At 42.6% G+C, this 23,357-nt stretch overlaps 1 protein-coding gene across 1 annotated transcript in view; it reads left to right on the top strand.

Moving 5' to 3' along the window:
- Positions 1 to 11,404: 11,404 nt before the first annotated feature.
- The window catches only part of cald1a (caldesmon 1a), a 105,817-nt gene continuing 93,864 nt past the window's right edge, over positions 11,405 to 23,357 (top strand). The window contains exon 1 of the mRNA XM_080757624.1: positions 11,405 to 11,578. The gene's annotated coding sequence lies outside the window, so the exon portion shown is untranslated. The remainder of the gene's footprint in view (positions 11,579 to 23,357) is intronic.

Genomic DNA, 23,357 nt, shown 5'->3' with positions numbered 1-23,357 from the left:
AACAGGGAAACGTCCCTTTTCAGGGGCTAACATTGAGGGGAAAATAGCATATTTACCGAAGAATATTACTCAAAAGTGGGGTCTGGGAGTGACGGCCGGGGGTCCTTAGGTAAATGATTGATTGTTGGGAACCAAATACCTGCAAGTGTGACGTACAGACCTGTATGGGTCCATTTGCAGTTAAATTAACACTATGAGGTTTATGGGCCCTTGGATTGGAAAAGGTTAAGAATCACAGACTTTATTGATCTTCCCTAACACCCCTTCCTCCCTTATTGAATCTGTCTTTATTATGAGCAAGTGAAACCGGAATGGGAATAGATGAAACAATCTTCTGTTGTGTCGCTGCTATTTTTGTTTGTTACCAATAGGCTACAGATTTGCGTCAATGGCGAATAACCTGCAACTGCGCTACAGTATGTACAGTATAGCTGCTGTTGGGTGCCCTAAGGGTGACATCAGGACAGCACTGAGGGAAAAATCATATGCCATCATTACAAATGACCATAATAACTGTTCTCTAGTAGTACTTTGAGAGCCATGCAAACTGCTAAATCTGTTGACGGGCTTTCTAGTGCTTACACAGCCTATTGTAACTGCAAACTGCAATTAGTGTGAGTTAATATACAATGTAAGAGTTGGAGATATTGCCATGTGAACCCATGTGGATTACTGCAAACGCCTCTTTTTTTTTGCCTTTTTTTTGCGCTTTTTTTTCCTACCAAAGCCTCATTTATGGAAAGTGTTGGTTTAACAGCACATGATCAATATGGCCTTGAACCTTTCCCCTGCCCTATAGCCCCGATGACATCCTTCCATGCCTTATTTCCATTTCACATTATGTAAAGTGATTTATTACAATCTGTTGCATGTAGCATGCATAAGCCTGTCAGACTCAAATAGGGATTAAGACCCGGCCTGATGCGCGGCATACTTGATAGCATGACAGTGTCGCACGTTGCAAATAGCCAACCTATAAGCTCACAACACCAGCAACGCGTTGTGAGCCTGTATGTCTGCTTGTATTTTCAGCACGCAAAAGAGCATATAAATTAGACTTGACTCGACTGTCACCCACCCGCATGGCTCAAGTTTCTCCAGCTCTTTGACATGTCCAGTGGTCCCAGTACAGAACCCTGGGCGACTCCAGGTCGCTCCAACATTAAGTCCAACCCAAGCACTTGTTTGTTGATTTTAACTAACTGCTTAATCTATACTGGAGAATGAATGATGACCAGTGAAGATTGTTGTTCAGGTATTTGATATTATTCTTCATATAGTAGCCTACTCAAATAGCTCTGGGCTGAATTCCTGTTAGGTGCTGTCTGCGGACATCAGCCATGATTGAACACTGAGTCAAGATTTGACTGTATAGGTACTAGGTAGGCTGCATGCTCACAACCTGTATATCTAAGGTAAAACATGGCAGCATTGCACTGTAAGCCTGTGTGGATTTCAAAAGGAATGTATTGGCAAGTGCCACACACACACACACACACACACACACACACACACACACACACACACTCACGCATGCACACAAGGTTATTAGATATTTTGTACAGAGGAAGTCATTGCCATACATACATGTATAGCATCCATCCAATATGGACCATATTTAATTTTAAAGTCTGAATGACAAGCCCCCGACTCTAGAGTGGTGCATATTATCGTCCCTTGGCAGGACCCAGCAACTAAAGACATCTATCTGACAAGGTGGAAGGTGTAGCAGGTATAGGCTATCATGGTCTCGGGGGAGCCAGCTCAGCATGTCTGAGCCGTCCTCTTAAGCTCTCCTGGCCTAAAGGCGCTGTCAAGTGCGATATAGCCCTCTGGCACGCGGCCATATGACTTCTGCAACATCCTGTGGTGGTGGTACTCGGATTATTAATTAAGTACAAGTAGCAATGCCACAATTTAGAAATGCTATCTATACACAATTTTACTTAAATCAAAGTAGAAAAGTATTAGTATAATATTTGAATAACACACCATTTGGTTTTAGTCATCTGAAATTTTCTAGTATTTTAGTCTTGGTCTTAGTCAACAAAATGAACACTGCGTGTGCTTGTAGATCTGCTATTTCACTACTTTTGTGCAACAAATGGCACTATAAGCACACTATAAGCCAGCAGTTCAAAAAGGGGTCTGGGCACCCCCAGGGGTCAAACAGCCAAACAGTGGCATGCACAGACATTTAGAGGGGCAGGTGCTCAAGTGAAAAGGGCACCTTGTGCGGCGTGTGGTGGAACCAGCCGGTTGCCTTAATACTGTGAGATTTATAGAATTTGGGGCATAAATAAAATATTAGAAGCTTTTAAAACAGAAATGATCAATGTCACCATGGGCCATGTTCCGGGCGTAGTGTACACTGTACAAAACCATGCGAGTTTGTAGGCCTTGTTGTCAAAATCTTTGAAAATACAACGTATTCAAAAATAGAAGATCTACACTACACAAGCTGGTGTGCGTGTGTATGTAGATCTGCTATGTTTCTGACCCTGTTGGTTCTCGCCCCCAAATATTGAACTGAAATTGAAAACAACGTCAAAACAAAATACCAATGAGTAAAAGATGCTAAACTAAGCAATGACCAAAAGCTCTGCATCCCCCTCCGGGTTATAGCCCACACAGAGATGTAACCCCTGGGCCGCCAGTTGCCCATGTGTACGAGTTAACGCCATATCTCTTTGACGTGCGACACTGATGGCAGTACTTGGACCCGGATCAGGGGCTTGTGCTTGTGATAAAGTGTACCCTGGCCTCATTGTCTCCATCGCTGCCATCTGGCAGCACACTTAAGGTCCCCGCTTACGCTAGTAAAATCCTCAGTCAGTGGATGGTGGTAAAGTACATTTACTCAAGTGCTGCACTATATATCGTGGCTGTCGGAACAGAAACCTACTTGTCTACATATTTATTTATTCATTTGTTTATTTATTTTGTAAACGACTGCCCTACTTGATCACACTATACACAGCGTCACACAAAGGCATCAAAAGTGAGCAAATATACATGGTCGAAACACGACGCAAAGTGCAACGCTTTGAGCTTGTAGATCTGCTGCTTTTGCTATTTAATTTTAATCTGGAAAAGTAACAGTTTTGGACATATGCGGTTTCCACCCAAGAGATGATATGCAAGTAATTTTACTACCCTTCAGTATTAAAATCGTTCTATATATCAGACGCAATTATTTGACTGCTTTACTTGCTAGTGTAATTGTATAATCACACACACACACACACACACACACACACACACACGCGTGATGTGCGCACAGTATGTAAAATAATCTGTACACTGAAGCTATACTTGTAAATTATATAGGATGCCTCTAAATTATATTCTTAACCTTGCCCTAGCCTTAAGGTCGTCAAGGCTAGGGCAAGTGCTATGGCCTATTTTATACTAGATCTACATCTAAGCTCAGCTCAGAGTCACACTATTTTGCATCCATAGGTTGCATCGTGGTGTGTTTTGAGATTGTATTAAGCTATCACTACACTATCGGCTATTATTTGAAAGTTTGACTTTAGTACTTAAAGTATATTTTGATGCCCATACTTCGTGGTGCCTCCGCTCCATTATTACGGAGCTATGTGTGTCCGTATGTCTGTCCCTGTGTCTGTAATCTCTGTATGTACTTTATGTCCAAGCACGGAAAGCTGCACCACCTAAGGTGGCCAGTAGAGTACAGCACAGAGTAAAGTAGAGAGCAGAGTGCACTACACAGTATACAGACCACGGTACAACAATAAATGTATATAGTTGCACCGCTCACTTCACACAGGGGTGATTTTTACTTTTACACAAGTAAACATTTTGAATACAGGACTTTTACTGGTTTTGGAATATTGAGTAATTTCTACATGATGGCATTGACACTTTTAGTTCCGCCAACTGTCCTCCGTGTATTGCTATGCATTGAGAGAGGGAACATGCAATCAAATCATTTGTGGCCATTCTAAATCGTTTTATAATTGTACACTTTTATGAATGCCATTTCTTAAACCAGCTGCTTTTATGCACACAATGCACACGGAAGGAAGACAGTTGACTGGCATAGAATAGTAGGCTGCTGCTGCTATATTATTATCACAACATGAACTCACAGAGTTATAGCATTATGTCGACCTACAGTACATGGCATTATATATGAACAAGGATAGGGTAATAAACAAGCGCTATCCGTCCGTTGTGCACCCCCCTTTTAACTGTCCGAGTATGTTTCTCTAGCTGTCACAACCTCGCAGCTGTGGTTAGATGTTCTATTGTAAATAGCGGAGCTAACAAGCTCACAAAGTTGCCTGCGTTTAATTCCCACATGCATGCGTGCCTGTCGTGTGCCTAGTGTCGGAGCGTGTCTGTTTGGACTTTGGACTGTTCATGACGTGTGCAGACGATGGGTTGTGCTGTCGTCAATGTCCACATACCTGCTATAGTACATACTAGTGTCGGAGCGTTGTGTAGTGTAGTGTTGTGACTGTGGTGTTCATGGCGTTGCTTGCTGTCCCATTGGCCAGAGGAGGCAGACGAGGCAGCCAATCGGGATAGGCCGTCAGTATGACTAGGTCCTCACTATGACTAGGTCGTCAACATGTCATGAGCTGTGTTTAACCAGCACCTAAAGCAGTTGGTACAAAAATGCAATTTTAAACCCTGACCCTAAAGCCAAAATCAGAAGACATAAGCTCTCAAAGTGTTGCAACGTGATATGCTGATTCATGAATGTGTTTGTCTGTGTGATTTTCTTTTTTTTTTATGTTATGTACATTGTTTTTCTTGCTCTAATGCTAAAGTGAACTTTGTAATTCGTGTTGTAAACTTGGTTGAAATGGGTCAGTTTTAACTAAGGCACAAGGATGCGAGGAAATTGTTGATTGAAGTTGATTGACAGCGAGTGTAGAGACATGAAAGAGAGCAAGGGTATGACATGTAACAAAAGGGCCTGGGTCGGATTTGAACGCGAGCTGGCTGCAGTAAGGACTTGTATTTCAATTAATAAGCGTGGGGGGAAAGGCTTGGAAATGAACAATTCGTGGCATGATACTACGCAGTAGTACGCAGTACGCACAACACATTTTATCAAGCCCTTATCGGTCATTAATTACCTGAAATATGCTACTGGCCCAGTGCTCAGAAAAGGTAGAGAACCACTGATTTACCATAATTCAGTTCTTACTTTATCCCACCTTCCATATTGAACTCATTTTATATTAACTGATATACTGATTGTATATGAGCGTTGAGCACACACATGTCATATATTTGCTAATTATGATGACTGAACCAGGCTAGGTGCACTTCCCCTTATTGAGATTCAAACTCCCTTTTTCTGTGGAATTTCTTCACCTGCAACTTCCAAGTAAATTACAACATTGAGGCCTCAAATCAGAGGCAAATCAGACCCGTCTGAAGTGAGCTGTACTGTACTGTACTGTACTGTACTGTACTGTACTGTACTGTACTGTACTGCCCTCCTCCCTGGTCTGTGTCTGTGTGTTAGGCTGTGCAACAACACCTGGTGGTGAACAAACGCTATATATTTTCATGCTCGGACACAGGGACACACTAACATAGCTGTCTATAGGAGTGGTTACACCAGTCAAAAATGATACATATATTTAAAGTGTGTGCGCGTTCGTGCATGTGTAAGCATGCGTACATGAACTGTTAGTGAATCTAAAGATGCACATTTACATAGGCCAGGCTGCGGTCTCATTGCCAGCCCTGACAGCTGTTGTAAATGCAAATGCACCATGTTAACAAACAGCCAAAACCCATAAAGTTCCCTCAGTTTGTGGCCAGATAAACATGGAAAAAACATCTCTGTACACAGTCCCCAATCCCTGCTACAGTAAATGCAGCCGTCACCATCCGTGGTGGACAGTATTTCAGTTACGTTTCACAAGTACAAATTTGATACGAGCAAATTTCACAATATTGAGTAATATTTGGCCAAGACTCCCAGGAGTATCTATACTTGGAGTTGGACTCGCTGTGTTTGAGTTCTTTATGTGCCACTGCACCATAGCTCACTCACACAGCACACTCAGATGTAACAACGCTCTGTTTACATATCGCTCTCTTTTTTTGTTTTCCCAGTGGTGGCAGCGGAACCCCAAACATGAAGTAAAGCTAATACAATATGTCTCGCTCACGACTACAACCCTGACAAGACGAGGCATAAACTCAACCTTATTTTATAGCTGAAGTATAAACACCTGAGAATGCAGAATACAGAAAGTGAACGACGTTCTGGAACAGCGCGGTTCTCAATGTGTGTTCTGGTGGCGAGGACATTGCAAGTGGGTCCCTAAATAACTGGCAGAACACTAAGATTGTAATGATGATAATAATATAGCTGCGAAAAGATGTGACCCAGTAATGAGACAAATCACACCTGTGTGAACCGAGTGGTGCAGGCTGCTCAACAACACCGCTGGCTTGGCTGCGGTTATAGTGCTCGGTGTGAATGGCCCTTTTAGGCTGCTCAACAGTGCCACTTTAGGTCACCCAGCGGTATTGCAGCTGTTCGTACCCCAAACAGTATACATGCATAGACAGACAGACATTGGAGCAGTTATAGGCACCGCTCGAAAAACTACAATATTCACAATAATCCATAGAAACATAGAACACTGGAGTTGAGAGAAAGAAGACCATACAATTTACAAATGAGCATGTTAAAGTGACAGATGTGTTCCGCATTAGTCATACAGTTAAACCAGTTCCATGGTATTTGGCCAAACGAGGCATGAGTTATGTCCGTTATCACAGCTTGCAGCTATATTATTTCTCACATTTTCACGTAAAACTTCTCTTCAACTGGGATTTCAGATAATGGTCCATAGACTGTGTGTAGAACCTTTCACGCAAACTGTTAAAAAGAAATCCTGACAGAAAATCTGGTTTAAGCATTTTGCTTACTGGTCAAAGTGACAGATGTGTTCTGCATGAGCCAAACCATGTGTAAACAAGGTCCATGGCTTTTGGCCAAACGAGGCATGAGTTATGCCTATCCAAAGATTTCATTTTCAAACGATTGCTATAGCGCCCCCCTTTGGCCAATTGGAGTAAGACTGGTTTTGGCATGACCCTCTACCAAACTTTTTCATTAAACTGCAATTTCCATTGACTCATAAAACCTTCATAAACAAATTAATAATAATAAATATAGCTGCAAGCAGTGATAAGGCAGGACCAAGAAAGAAGACAATACACAATAAGAACAATATGCACAAATAAGATTCAGGGCTGAGTTGTCGGTACCCGGATATGATGCTGTATTTATGTATTAGGGGCAGAAGAAGAATTTTCACAAAACAGCCATTTTCATTGGCTCATAAAAACGTATGTACAGTACTACGATTTTTGGTCCGTATAGGTCCAAAGTTCACGTGTAGAAGTTTTCGTGCATTTTGATCATAGATCCTGGGAGGAGATAGATTTGAACTGTTTTTCATATAATTCAAAATGGCGGGTGTACTAAAGGTCAGAGTTCAAAAGTCAGAGCACGAAAGTTGTTCGTCATGAGGAGACGCATGTGTTGTGGCTTGGTCCCTTGGTCCCATAATAACATAAAATAATGTACGAGAAGAAATTGTCATGCAATGTACTGTATGTAGCCTACTATTTCTTTGCGTCGACTGCAAAACGTTTTCTTTGTGATACTTTGTGAGGTTGTATATCAGCTATTTTTTTTATTTATTTTTTTACATTTGGCTTATATGACTTGCCCAAAATTAGGGATGTCAGGTAAAGTGCTTATGGACATTTCACCCACTGTAAACACACCCTATCCAAAAAGCATCACTTGTTGCAATTGAATTAGGCTGTGGAGAGATTTTGCATCAGAATAACACTGGGCTTTTTGGGCCAAGAGACGTTGCGTGCAAATGCATTTTGGGAACGCAGGAGACTGCACAAACTCTGTGAATAAAGGATGACAGGTTTATCGCGACTAGGCATCATATTTCTGAGGAATAGAAATGTTTCAGATAATGGTTTTAAATTGAACCACCTCAATGAAATCTCTCTCTGTCTCTCTCGTATTGTGCGAGTGTATCATTCTTGTGAGCACATCGGCATTTTAAGACAGCGGTTTTATGATTGTTTCGCATTTTAACCCATTTAGAGCTGAGGCGGATTCTAAAAAGGCCTTCTAAGTGCATGACCTATAACTGTAATTTTTCTGAAAACCTTCAAATTCGTATTCATAAATAATGTTTGATATATATATATATATATATATATATATATATATATAATTATATATACACACACACACACACACACACACACACAGGGCGATGGTGGCTCAGGGGTAGAACCGGGCTGTGCCAAAGTGTCCTTGAGCAAGAAGCTGAACCCCTATTTTGCTCCCGATGTGCAGGTTGGTGCCTTGCATGGTTTCCTCTGTCATCGGTGTATGAATGTGTGTGTGTGGATGGGTGAATGTAATGCACAATCTCTCCAAAGCGCCTTGAATAAAGGCACTATATAAATGCACCATGTTGTACCATTCATGTTGCTACATGTATAGCAACAACTAATGAGTCACAGAGGTAGAACCCAGATTCAAAGGTATAAGAACGTTGTGCCACGTCTAAATGTGTTAAACCTTAACTGTAAACTCCAAATTAGCACATCTACAAGCTAAGAACGTGACACGCTGATGCTGACTGTGAGCTTGTAGATCTTCTATTGACCCCAACATGCAACCAAGTACAAATCAGGGATACCTTTAAAACCCACGTTATGTTTGTTAGGCCACTGAACCAGCCTGACCTCTAAATGACAAATACAAATCCCAACCTGAATATTTGAAGTCCAACGTAAATCAGTTTCAACCCTAAATCATGTTGTGATTATCAGGACGATTGGAAGCCAAACAACCATGAACCTTGAATTGTCCTCACAATTCTCAAATTCTACTTTTCTTGCGGGAACATTTGCACGCATGCACGCACGCACACACACTCTCAATTTGCCTAAGCCACACCACTGTGTGGAGTGATGGTCTTAATGCTCTTAAATCCATCCTTTGTTCCCATCATCATTGTTTTAAGGGGAAGACAAAGGATGGGGGAGTATGTCACCACAGGGGGTGGGGATGGTGGGGTTATGTATTTCATAGTAGCATGTTGAACAGTGCAACTATTGTACGTGCATTGGGTAACTCAGCATCCTCAGCAAGACAGCAACCTCACTGACAAACAAAATAACAAAAGGGGAGGGTGTCTCGTGTGTGTGTGCTTTTTTTCTTTGTAAAGAAAAATCACACCCGTGTGAAGTGAGGGGCGCTCTTACCATGAGCTGAATTAAAACAGTCGCACTGTGTTTAAAAATAGCCGATTGGTTCAGACACATGACGTAAATTCTACTTTCATTGTCGATGGCAAATGTGACACGTGTTGTGACGAAATGTAAGTTGTTGAAACTGATTTGAAAACGTTTTATTTGTGAGCAACCTACTATCTGGAGTTGCACCAATTTGAGATGCCCAGGTATGGAGATCTGTCTCAAAGTCCTTGTGCCTTTACAGTATTATATCCTGTGGCATCAGTAGGCCTATATATGGAGCTCAGCTGACTATAGTTTGTCTGTGCCTGATGCCATGATGACACAATCCATATTTGGTAGCTGCATTGAGAACTCCTTATATGGTCTGGGTTATCCTGCCGGCTGGCCCTCCCTTAAGCCAATTTTATTATATAGGATATAGGACCAGTAAGACGCGCAAACGCGGGAAGCGAACGCAGCTCGTACATATTTGGGTTTTTTTAAGATTTATTTTTAAGTTATTCTTTTTTTAGTGAAGTTATTTTTAAGTTACGTTTTTAACTTAGCCATAACCATATAAGGAGTCCCCAAAGCAGCTATACGTCCAAATATGGAGTGTGTTGCATCAATCACAAACAAATCACTCAGCTCCATATATGGGCACAAAGGGGACACACACAGACACACACACACAGACACACAGACATGATCTGCTAGGTCTCATAGTAAGTGCTCACTGCATTCGCAATAAGCAAACTAATGAATAATGCAAATAATTAATTAAAAAAATATTTTTGACACTTTGAAACCTACACATAATCACTGCATAATCACTATTATATACACGTCATCAAAATTGTGAAAAAAATGGTTATATTGAGGTCATAATTATGGCCAAGATTACACGAAAAGTTCGAGTTTATCTCTGTCCTGTGTAGACCTAGGCTGGCGTAGCCCGCCTTCAAGCATGCCTTTGCCGTTATATTAGTATTATGGCTATAGTGCAGACCTGTGACATGATGCAGAATACTTTATTTGAGAAGTATTTAGTTTGGGCGGTATGAAATTATTCATTCTTACTGTACTGTAGCATAATGTATTTTGGCCTGTCGCTCTGTTCCCCAACCCATTTAGACCTGAGGACGATTATACAAATGCCTTCCAAATCCTGACTGTTTTCTGAATGTTTCTATGTCAGTCGTTCTCAAACATATTCATGTAACTTAAGGACACCCAAAAATATATGTAATTGGCCGCCGACCCCCATCTGAAAATGTTTAGTTAAAATGTTCGCCTTGAAAGAATATATATTCAAAGATTTGCACCACATTTTCACGATATTAAAAAAAGCAGATCTACAAGCTTTGCCGCACTATGAGCTTGTAGATCTGCTATTTTTCAATAGCTAAAGTGTAACATAATGCTTAAAACACCAATAGGGGTTCCCGCCCAGAATGGTTTAAAGGCCCACCACCGACCGGCGACCGATACTCTCTCCGGATGTTTTTTTTTAAAACAAACAATATATGCAAATAATTATAGTAATATCTCAATAGGTTCTAGGGGCCATGCTAGTGTGAGTGTTTTAACAGACCCCCCTCCCTTTTTTCAGCCAAGAAGATTAACATTTCATATGATCACTCTTGACAGAGGAGTTTCTTTTCAGGGGCTCTGTGAAGGATAACCAAAAAAGGGCATTCTTTGGAAGTTCCACTCTCTCTCTCCCTCTCTCTCTCTCGCTCTCTCTCCCTAGTCTCTACTGAAGCTTATTAAGCAGAAATTACATAACTTTTTGAAATTTGAATAAGTGTTGGGGGGGGGGGGGGGTGTAATTTATAACTCTGAGGGAGTTGAAGGAGATGTAACCACATGCACTCTCCGGGTCCATTTGGTTACACTGTGTACCCTTTCAGAGTTTGAGGACTTTTTTTTTTTGGTGGCTCCTGCTGCCAGCAGTAAACATAGATGTATGCGATAAGCGATTATGTTTTTAACGGGAGGAGGCGGGGCCTTCTACTCGACCGGGTATTCACTCACTCCCTCCCTCCCTCTCTCTCCCTTTCTCCCCCTCCCTCTCTCTCTCCCCCCCTCTCTCTCTCTCATCATTGAATACAGTGAAAGAGAAGAGAGCGACGTGCTCGCAGACTCTCTCCCTCCCTCCCTCTCTCTCTCACACACACACTCACATCCATTGCCCTGATCCGTACGCCGCGGTGGTTTTTCAGCTTGAGACGCGTCGACCGAAAGAAGAGCACAACTTTAATACATCATCCCCTTTCAAAATCCACAGGTAAGAAAGAAAGCGCTTGATACATAACTTCTTGACTGTATTTGTTTTGGATAAATAAGCGATCATCCATTTTCTTTTGGAGTGGTGGAGATTTGAGCTGCTTATATACGTTTATATAAAGTTCCATGATGCAAAGGATGCAAAGCGCCCGTTGAAAAGTCGTCCCGTGCTGTTGCATAATAGGCTACAGGTTATAATCGTGTAGCAAAATGTCACATTGTCGCCGAGGAAAGGCTCGATCGCGACACTACATTATTACTTGGCAGTTGGCACAATGCAAAGTTTGTAGGCTGTTAAGCCGCTCCCTCTTTTGTCGTTTTGTGCACTTTCACCCCCCCCCCCCCCCCCCCCAAAAAAAAGAATCCCGTTTCATGACAAAAAGCAAATTTATCGCGAAGAACGAAGGCGTAATTCCTTGTCTCTTTTATATACCCCACTGTATTAGGCCCATACATATATAGCGGTCACTGGGCAAATTCGCATTGAGATTTTATTTGAAAAACTTTTATCTCTGTACTGTAGTGTAGGCTATGTACAGAGACATCACTCACTCGCAGTAATTCGCCCTCCTCCTCTTCCACCGCTGTAGATTCTTATCGGGGCTAAAATATGAGAAGGGGTGGGCTCTCTCCATCTCCTATAGGCCTATGTGCCCCTCTGACCCAGGCCGAGTTTCTTTCTCATCGGCCTACACAACACAGCTAAGGGTTCTTGAGGGGGTTCCAACTTCCAGGAGGGAATTTATACAGCATACATTTTTTTAAGCACTTTTACATAGGCCTATACGCTCTTTGAAAATAACCAATCTACAATCACATAGCCTACTGTAGTTTGAATATACCCCTGGTTCCTCGGTGTTGCAGACCTATTCCGGCTAGTCGAATACTAGCCAGAATAGGTTACAGGTCTGCCTGTGGTGAGTGTAGAAGAGGTCCACCCAGTCAGCCGACTGGTAACTATAACCTCCCGACCGAGGCAACACTATTTATGAGTGGTGCAAACCATAGTGGTGCAGGCTAGCACTCCAATGCCCAGCAATGTCTGTCCCTATGTCTCTAGTGGCACTGTTGAGCTTCACACTGTGCACAGGTGCATGATGGGCTATAGCAGAGTTATTTTTTTGCACCATTCACATCAGACGGTTCTGTATTTTTTTTTAAATAGTATTTATATTACATAGTCAAATTGATATTCAACTAATTTTGCTGTGTGGACCCCCTGGAACTATAACTAACAAACCCCTGTGGGGGTGCCCGCAAGGCCGCAACACACGTGTTGCGTTCTGAGTTTCTGGTAAGAAATGAATTAATGAAATGAAAGATGTGGATTGCAGCTCTAACAGGCTCCTGAGCAAACGCATCGTAAAATGACACTTGACCAACGAACATGCTTAAAGTCTGTCCTGGGGGGAAATCGTGGCACGAGTACAGATTTGATAATATCCCAGGGAGTCCTTCCTAAAAAAATTATTCATGTGAAATGCATATGTTGAGTGTTTTGACATGAACCTGGGCTACCAGGAAAGTAAGTATATTGCTCCTTGTGCTGTTCCATTCACAAGATGTGAAAGAACACCTGGTTTGGCTACATCGCTATTTGAACGGCACACAATGAATTGGACTGTAAATATCATAGCAATGCAGCGCGTGCATGAAAGGCAAGCAGTGGCGCTCAGGAGGTAGAGCGCCTGCTTATGAAGCAGGAGGTTTCCAACCCCGGTTCGATCCCACGGCTCCCCCTGTGTTTGTTAGTGTTGAAATGAGCAAGACACAGAACCGCTATCTGCTCCCGATGAGCGGGCTGGTGCCTTGCATGGCTTCCTCTGCCACCTGTGTGTGTGTGTGTGTGTGACTGGGTGAATGTATAAAGCACGTTGGATAATGTCATGTTACAGGTGTAATGAAGAAGGCATTGCACCAATTGTTTTTGTTTTTGTATTGAGTGAGTGCATGGCTTACATTTGGGTATACTGCCAACAAGACTATATTGATTATGCACTGACTGTAGTGCAATGCAATTGTTGTAATGCACTGCATTTGCATGTGGCTTTGTTATGTACAGTTAACAGTTATTACAGTATGACAGGACAGGAGACAGGAGTAAGGCAAGTCTGATATGAGTTTGGACACCTGTTGGAAATGCTTTATAATGCAGCAGAACCTGTAGAATGTTGACATGGTAATGTGGACCAAAATAGCCTTGTTGTGAGAAAGAAACAGCCATATACCGTTTGGCCCCGTTGTGGATCGAGGCATCTGCCATCAGAGTAAAACGATCAGAATGCAGGTGGTGCCATTCGATATGTTACACACAGGTGATTAAAACGCACCCCAGAGTCCCCTCTAGCCAAAGCCACGGGAAAAAGTCTCACACAAGCAAAATGGCTAATACTCACAGATTTAATTTCCCCCTCATCGTTTCAAGGTATCGCCTTCTTTACACTCCCACCATCCATCCCTCGGGGCAAAAGCCTCTCTTGCTCTATACGCAGGTCTTGTTTTGAGCGCAGGTGTGTTTCGGTACTAGAATCTGTGAAGTGGTGGAAGAGCTACTCGGATTGTTTTATTTTCTTAAATAAAAGTAGCAATACCACAATGAGGGTATGCTCATTCCTGTAGTACCTCCAAATTGTATACGTAAGTACAGCACTTGAGGAAATGTACTTACAGTACTTCACTTTTCACCACTAGTGGAGGGGGTGCATACTTAGTTTAGACTAGTCATTGGTTAGACACGGGTTAAGGTTAGGTTTAAGTGTGCTGCCCCGTGGGAGGTTAGGGTTAGGGTGAGGGTTTGAGATGGGTTGTAGTTGTAGGACTAATGACTGGTCTAACCAATGACTAGTCTAAACCAAAACTAAACTAAGTACTGCACCCCTAGTGGAGTCAAGGAAAAATGGAATGGCGGGGTGGTGCCGGGGCAAGATATGTACTAATTGTCAGTGGTTTTCAACCAGTAGTCCCGGGGACCGCCAGTGGTCCTTGAGTGGGTTCCAGGTGGTCCCCAGTCCCAGCTAAATGACGGGGAGTTGGTAGTCAAATGGACGGTCACGGTATGGACCCTTGTAGATCTTTAATTATTGAGTGTTAAATTATAGCAATACATGTCCATTTGGTTTCATTTAACACGGTCACGAGAGTTAAATTATTGTTAAACATCTGCATTACTTAATTGTTCATTTACAAGAAGTCTACTCTACACACAATTAGAGAATAATTGCTATTTTGATCGTTTGCCTGTTGTCTCGCCTATGGTACCAACATAATCCTAATCGAGAACAAAATATTCTATGTCTTGGGTCTGTGATGCTAAATCTCATCAAATGGTGGTCTGCGGCTCAAATCCCCAATAAATAACGGGCCTTGATATAAATAAGGTTGAAAAAAACCCACTGCCGTACGTGGTTCTCAACTCGTGGATAGGGGGCCAGAAGAGTATCCGGAGAACTCTACTACTAAACTCTACTAAAATGGTCAGCTAGATAATGATACAAAGTTGAGTATGTGAATACCAATGATAGTATAGGCCTACCAATTCAGGATATTGTTTACTAATGAATTACATTGTTTCGGTACTTTGGTGTAACTTTAGCATTACTACTTCATCTAGTGTAAACTCTAAACAATAAAACAACTATCCTCTCTCTCTCTCTCTCTCTCTCTCTCTCTCTCTCTCTCTCTCTCTCTCTCTCTCTCTCAATTCAATACAATTTTAGTGAATGTGAAGTAAAACTAAAGCGAGTCGGAAAACTGGCGAGTTCTCCGGTATCCAGAAGTGTGTCCAGGCAGGATTTCATTTTTTTATTTTGTATTTTTTTTAAAGCAGGACTTCATATGTCTAATATGAGTTTGGACTGTTGGATCTGCAATGTGAGCCTCCCAGAATACGGATGCTGGGGGGCTCAAGTGGTTAATGTGGGGATCCTTGACATGAAAAAGTAAAGAGAACCACACGGGTCTATAGTGTCCTTATGGAATACCTCACCAGAGGCAGCCAGCGGAGGACAGCAATTGTCTGTGAAACTGTATCTGATAAGTCGGTGCAGTGTTTGGGAAAGGATGCACGGAATGCCCCCCCCCCCCCCCCCCCCCTCTGCTGCCTTATATGGGTCCAAGCTGGTGACTGATGAGTCAGAATGGCCTCTGGAATGCATAACACTCCTCCTGCAGGGGTCCCTCCGTCTTGTTTTTCACGTGCATGCCCATGCATGCGTATATGCCAGCACGGGCATGCACGTGCATGCGTATGCCAGCACTCGCAGAGTCGTTAACTTCACGCACATGCAGGGCTGCAGTTGTAGATGTCTTTCTATTTTGTTTTTCTTCAGATTAATCGAGTCATCCAGAACCATTTTGTTTTAATCGCTTAACCAACATGTTGCAGGTGTCATGCAAAAACCGTGAAAATAGCTGACCTAGTCCTAGCTCACAAAGCATCACACAAAAATGTAGCGAGATACCTAAAATAGGCACTTTAGGCAGTGATTAATAGTTGATTATTCCATAAAATTGTCAAAGTATGATATTTTAGTAATTAATTCAATTAACTGCAATATTATGTACACTGTACAGTATAGATTTAACCACTCAATCCTGATAAACTTCCTATATGACAAATAGCGGGGAAAGAATTGGAATAGAAATTAGATAATAAATGCATTTATTCTTTGCCAAACTAGGGATGCAAGGCTGTGGTATAAGTGTAAAAAGAGGGGGATTATGCATTGTGCAGAGGAGGAGGAGGTGGGCGCGGTGGGCTGCAGAGGAATCTGGAGGCAATTGTGCGCAGTGATAACAGGGGTCTGGCAGCTTGGCGCGGGGCCGGAGCCGCTGCCAGGGCCAGGGCAGAGAGCTATAGGGCTGGGCCGGTGCAGGCAGGATGTAGGGACCACTGCCCTGCATTTCCTGCAGTCTGGTGGTATCTGGACTGCACTGTGCGGCCAAAGCACTTCACTTTCTGGTACTGCTGACTGTCTCCCCCTGTAATAGCTATTGCTCACTCGTGTCTGTCTCCATTTCTTTCCCTTTGCCTCACCATTTCTCTCTCTCTTTCCTCTCCTCGTCCCCTCTCGACTGTTCTCTATGCAAGGTTTTGATCAGAAGCAGTGCTGGTGGAAAGAGTACTTTTTGGTAGCAATGTGACACTGTACAAATAATGTACTTGTTTTGTTAAAAGTAAAAGTCCTGTGCTCCAAATTGTATTACAAATTGTAAGGACAAAAGTATAGCATGGAAATATAATCGCTGTAGCAAGAGTAAAATAAATCATCGTGCAAATGCCGCATTTCTGAATCATCTTAACCAATTAAGCCGGAATTTTATACTTATACTGGTTAATAAGACGGCAGTTCGACACACTCACATACACATAGGGGCGGCGGTGGCTCAGGGGTAGAGTGCCTGGATGAGAACCGCAAGGTTGCCAGTTCGAACCCGGGCTCCCCCAGAGTTACTGTCGAAGTGTCCTTGAGCAAGACACTGAACCCCTAATTGAACTCCCGATGTGCTAGTTGGTGCCTTGCATGGTTTCCGCTGCCATCGGTGTATGAATGGGTGAATGTAATGCACAATCTATGTAAAGCGCCTTGGATAAAGGCGCTATATAAATGCACCATTTACCATTTACCACATTGCGTCACGATGCAACAGGTTGGGAGTTGTAGACTAAAAAAAGAAAATAAAAATGCAAAAATGTTTGATTCAAATCATCTAAATTTGCAAAGTAACTAGTAATTAATGCAAATCAAATGCTGTAAAAAGTACTTGACTCTGAGGTGTAGTGGAGTCAAATATCAAGAAATGGAAATACTGAATATAATACTGCGTATAGTACGTTGACATGATTGTACATTTTGTGACATTGTGAGTTACTTTATCCACCACTGATCAGATGGTTATGCCCACCCACCCTCCTAATCAGTGTGTGCAAAAGCCTGAAACTGAACTGGTTATATACTTACAGCATAGTTCTTTGTGAATTTGTAGTGCAGGCTTACACTACTGTGTACAGGCATGCATGCTCAAGTGTGTATACTCTGTATGCATGCAAAAAAAGTGTGTGTGTGTGTGTGTGTGTGTGTGTGTGTGTGTGTGTGTGTGTGTGTGTGTGTGCCTGCAAGTGTGCGCTGCACGTCTGTGTGATCTTAGATATTTATAATCCACTGCAGTATTAGGTTCCAAGACACAAATTCAGACTTTTCCTCTCAAGGCAAAAAGCTACTTGCCACCGCAAATAAAAGCCAAAGCTGCCAAGTACGTGACAAACAAAAAAAATTAACAAAAGGGAAATCTGGCGGGGGTTACTTTGTAGCACAAACGGCCTATTGTGTTTACCTTTTGCTGTGTTCATTATTTAGTTTATCCAAATGCAGCATGCGTTTCTTGTGAGTGGCCGCTGACATGTCTGTCCAAACATACCTCCTTTACATCCTTTCGTCTCAGCAGGTGTCCTGAGTTGCTTTCGTGTTCCTTTTGCGGCGCGGATCACTGAAATCACGTCAAGCGTGGTTTGCACGCAGTTTCCACTTCGATCCTCTCGACTTTTATTTGATTTTATGCAAATCTTTCTCAAACCCCCTACTTCTGTTCTCAGTCAGAAACACATATTGTTGATCAGGGGTTCCCAACATATCAATCACCAGGCAGCGAGTTGGGGGTGTTGGTTGTCTGTTTGGAGGTAGTCCAAAATATTCAACATGTTGCACAAAATCATGACTTGCCATCATCCACTTTTTTTGCCCACACTGCATTCTCCACAGAATCTCCTGTTTCGTGTCAAGCCAGCTTTCAGCTTCGACCAAAACACAAATGATTCCCCCCTTTTCTCCGGGGGAGACATCAGAATCTACGTCTGCCCCAGCATTGGCTGACATACAATTAGTTTGGCTTTCAGGTTTGTATCACCTGTGGACAGCAATCTGAGAATCCCATCGTCACATATTAGGGAAAACAGCGACCCCTGTTGTTCCTCGAAATTTGACGCGAGGCAACAGTCTGTCTTGAGACTAGAGACTACCTGGACAGAAGCTCTGCTAGGGCAGGGTATGTGTCATTTGAAGCAGTGATGGACGCGTGGCTAAAACTCAAGGGATTATATAGCCGATTGGCCACGGACTTGGGTCCACAGTCAATCTATTCCCCCCCCACCCCTTTTTTGGCATTTGAATTTGATAGCATGTAATTTGAAGGCGCTGCATTGAGAACCACAGCACACTGTGTTGTATAATATGGTGAGCCTGGGGGTAGGAGAGCCAATTCTTTGGGGTGGAAAGATAATTATTTTAAAATCATTCATACGTGTGCCAGTGTCGCGCACCGAAAACAGCAGATCTACAAGCTCACAACTCGTTGACGTGTGTCCTCTTGTGAGCTTGTATATCTGTTATTTTTCTTTTTTTTTATGTGCAAAAAAGTGTAATCATGCCTCATCTAACGGTCAAGAGATGGGGGAGAGAAAAAAAAGCGACAACAAAAAAAATCTTGGTAGGCTCGCTCGTGAAGTCACAAACTGCTACGAAATCTTAGACAATGTTTGTTTAGGTCCTGGAAAATATGCAGGGAGAGAGCTTCGCAGATGTTTTGTTAGGGATGTATAAATGTAAAATTCCTCTTACTTGCAATTCTCTTCCACCCCCTTTTAAATCTCACGTGGCATGAAATCTCCCTCGGCCGTAATCTTAGCTACACTTTGTGTTTGTTGTTTCTCATTAAGGCCGCCATGCATGCTGCAGTGGGAAGGTTCTGTACAGGGACCGATCTCTGCCAAGCTGGGTTCACATGTTCAGTCCTCATGAATGTTCTGGTATTTGTTCGCTGCAGAATTAGACTCCGGTTGTCTCTTGGGTGAAGGGGAATGTTGACTTCTCTTTTTTTTCTTCTTTCTCCAGCCCCTCTCTCTTTCTCGAACCCCAACTGGCAATCAAATTGTGCCACCAGCTATATGGGCAGAAGAGTTGCCTCTTTTGGAGGTGCACTTCATACGGCCCTCTCAACCTCTTAATTTCACTTTGGAGATGTTTCGGATGATGAAACCCCTGTTTGTCATTTTTATGACTGGTAATAAGACCAGTTGTACCTAATTTGGTGCAACACATTTCATGTGGCACTCCCTTTGCTTAGAAATGAAATTGCTTTTGGCTCCGTGTTGTTTGGAGGCCCCTCAGTTGTTGTGATTGAAAATTGAGTTACTGTGTGTGAGTTTTGGCCGATTTGAAGCATTTGGGGGTGGAGGTTTCACCTCGGCCTATATACTGGAAGTGCGCATGCAGAGTTCCAGTCTTTTAACAGTATTTTTTTGATTTATTTTGTGTTTTAGTCATAGTCTCTTGAATTGTTTTCATTTAGTTTTAGTCATATTTCAGACAGTCACCTGGAATGTTTTAGTGTTAGTTTTACTCGACTAAATATCATAAGATTTCAGTCGACTAAATCTACTGTTGATGTAGTTGACGGAAATGTATTTTTCGCGGGCCTTGATGCCGTCGTAATCACTGATTTGACACAATCTACAAGCTCAAAACACGTCGCTCTGTGACGTGTTATGAGCTTGTAGATCGGCTATTATTTATCAGCATGCAACCAAGTGTAAAATGACTTGTCTTTTACTTATACTGGATCTCTTGTCCACTATAGTAGTCCCTTCCTAACATTTTAGTCTAGTTTTTATTCGTCGACGAAATTGTCACCGTCATCATAGCTTAGTTTTCACTTTATTATTAGTCTCCATTTAGTTTTCGCCAGTGAAAAAAAGGTAGTCGACGAACATTAACTTGTCATGGTTTATTAGTCGACGAAATCAACACTGGCAGACACACAAATAGTCACATGGATGTGGGCGAGAGAAAAAAAATCATCCGTCTCCCTGCCTTTTGGCCTGCGTGATGGTGGAGATCACACGACTCACAAGAAGGCGAAGTCATCGTCTTTTAGTACAGTTGACCTCTCGTCTTCTCCATTGCTCGTTGTTATGAAACACTCTATTCTACGTATTGGACCCTCGTCTGGTTCTGGTGTGTGATGACCCGGTTGGCATTTCCATGGTTCGGCGGCGGACAGACAGACAGGCCGGCCCGGGAGAAGATTAACATGACACGAGACTTGGTCACATCAAAACGTTCACACGGTTTATTCCACTTACAGCAGCATATATATCTTGGATACTTCATGTCCTAATGACGTCACAGACTAGACATCACAATCACTGCCCGCCAGCCGCGGCCTTCAGCGTGCTCTAACACAGCTCCACTCTTATGTTACCATTAAGGCAGGCAGTACACCATACATACAAGTACATTGCACGTATCAGTACCGAGTATCCGAACACAGTACCAAGTATCAGAACACTATAATACAACAGCCCACTCTTTTGTCCTATAAGGACAACGTCATCTGATACTGTATTTATAATGCGGAAAAGTGTACAATCAAATATGGATACCGAAAAACCTGGACTCCGCCAGGGAAATTGTATCCAGCCTCTCGTTTAATGTGATTATTAGCTCTCATACTGAGAGCTACATATTGACCTTGGGCTTCGTGAGGGAGTGATTCTTACTAGCTGACTGCTGTGGGGGAGGTTTATAAACAAGTTCACAACACTGCTCTTTCAGCTTTCCTCCCTTGGCCCAGTGAGAAAAGAGATAGCTTCTCCTCTTCTGATAAGGCCTGTGTGCTGGTGAAAGAAATCACCAAGTTGCTATTGTTACGCAAGCCTCTGCGCTCTCCCGTCGCGAGAGTATGGCCCGTTGATCAGAAAAGATGAATACTCGTCTCTAACGGGCTCTACCAACCAAAAACGCTTACAGCTTTCTCAGAACTTTCTATGCGCTTCTGGTCCTTACTTTAAGGCCTTCCTTTTCTTTCGAGTACGTTTTGGTGTAATGACTCTTCCAGCTCACATGGCAGACTAAATAGATCTATTTGTTCTAATAAAACATTAGATTACTATATTCACTTTACACGGTACATTTAGCCACTTAATTCTCCAGGTCCTTTTGTAGTTGACTTATATAAACCACTACGTATATATAGCAGCTTCTGCTGCCTTCTAACTAAATAGGCTGGAGACCTTTCTTAACCCTCAGTTTTTTGGCTATTTATAGCACTGGTAGATCGGCTATTTTGCACACTCATTTAAGTGAAATGAAACAGAAATGCGCCGTTGTCTCACTGAATACTGATTAATATTTCACTTATTCAATCCATCAGCCCCCTTAGGTTAGGGGTTGTTTTAACTTTGTAATCGCCAACATTCAACTCAATACACAGAGTGTAGTCCAGCAGCATGCCAGTGTTATATGAAAACCCCAGGGATAACACGTTAAACCACTCTTATATGCCCACTTCAATATCATCATGGCATATTTGGATGAATGTGGCAACTAGTGTGTATTCTTAAAGCGTGACTGGGAAACACAACGTCACGTTACTTGCACATGTCCACCCCTCTTTCTGGGGGTAGCTTAACTTTGACTTTCCATTTGCGACAAGACAAATAACACACAACACAAAAGAATGAACAACCACATGGAATGCTCAAACGATGTCTGTTCACACACCAGCCCTTATCTCCGCTACCTTGAAATTGGTAGCTAAATCTAGCAGTGACTTTTGACTATGACCAGAGTGTAACTAAAGTTTGCTGTGGGAAACACACCACAGGCTTAGTACGCTTATCTCACAGACGTACCCTGTTAGACAACATCTAACAGATTTATAAAAACAACAGACTGCAGCGTATACTCACAGCTGTTGTGCGGACAAAGTAGGCTATTCATCCGGCTTATAACCTCAGCTGCGATGCATCACTGAGGCCACTGACCTCTACAAGGAAAGTGTAATAATCTCTGCTGGCGTACCAAACGTCAGACTAAATATGGACTCTAACCATATTGCTGCGCGTATCTAACTACGCAGTCTTTTGCTAATGAACCTCATTAGGCTTATATATGGACTCTAACCATATTGCTGCTTGAACCCAAACAGTCTTAACTCTTAACTCTGTCACGTCACTAAAAAAAAAACCAAACAAAAAAAAAACTGTATAAGTCACTTAAATGTTAAATTAGTCGGGTCTATATCAGTGAAATTTGGAAGCATGTACTACATGTGGGAACAACAAAAAGACAAGGTTTAACTAAGGTAAACCCTGCATCATAACCTACATGTTACCAGGCAAGAGGAGAGGCACTTTTTCTCTAGATAAAGAGTAAAATATGAAGTGACTCACCTCCTGCATCTGGTCCCACTAAACTGACACCATTTGTTATGAAACACTCTATTCTACGTATTGGACCCTCGTCTGGTTCTGGTGTGTGATGACCCGGTTGGCATTTCCATGGTTCGGCGGCGGACAGACAGACAGGCCGGCCCGGGAGAAGATTAACATGACACGAGACTTGGTCACATCAAAACGTTCACACGGTTTATTCCACTTACAGCAGCATATATATCTTGGATACTTCATGTCCTAATGACGTCACAGACTAGACATCACAATCACTGCCCGCCAGCCGCGGCCTTCAGCGTGCTCTAACACAGCTCCACTCTTATGTTACCATTAAGGCAGGCAGTACACCATACATACAAGTACATTGCACGTATCAGTACCGAGTATCCGAACACAGTACCAAGTATCAGAACACTATAATACAACACTCGTGTCTCTTGCTTGCTTCCTGTGTGGAGACTAGATTCCCCCCCCCCCCCCTAGCTAAACTGTTTTCTATTTTGTTCTCCACTGTAAAGAATGAGTGAGCGTCCCAGCCTGGCCTCTAGTTTGC

The sequence above is a fragment of the Protomyctophum bolini genome (assembly GCF_963924005.1).
Source record: "Protomyctophum bolini genome assembly, chromosome: 23".
Classification (NCBI taxonomy): domain Eukaryota; kingdom Metazoa; phylum Chordata; class Actinopteri; order Myctophiformes; family Myctophidae; genus Protomyctophum; species Protomyctophum bolini.
Note: the sequence above shows the minus strand (reverse complement) of the source record. Positions and strands in the feature narration are given on the sequence as shown.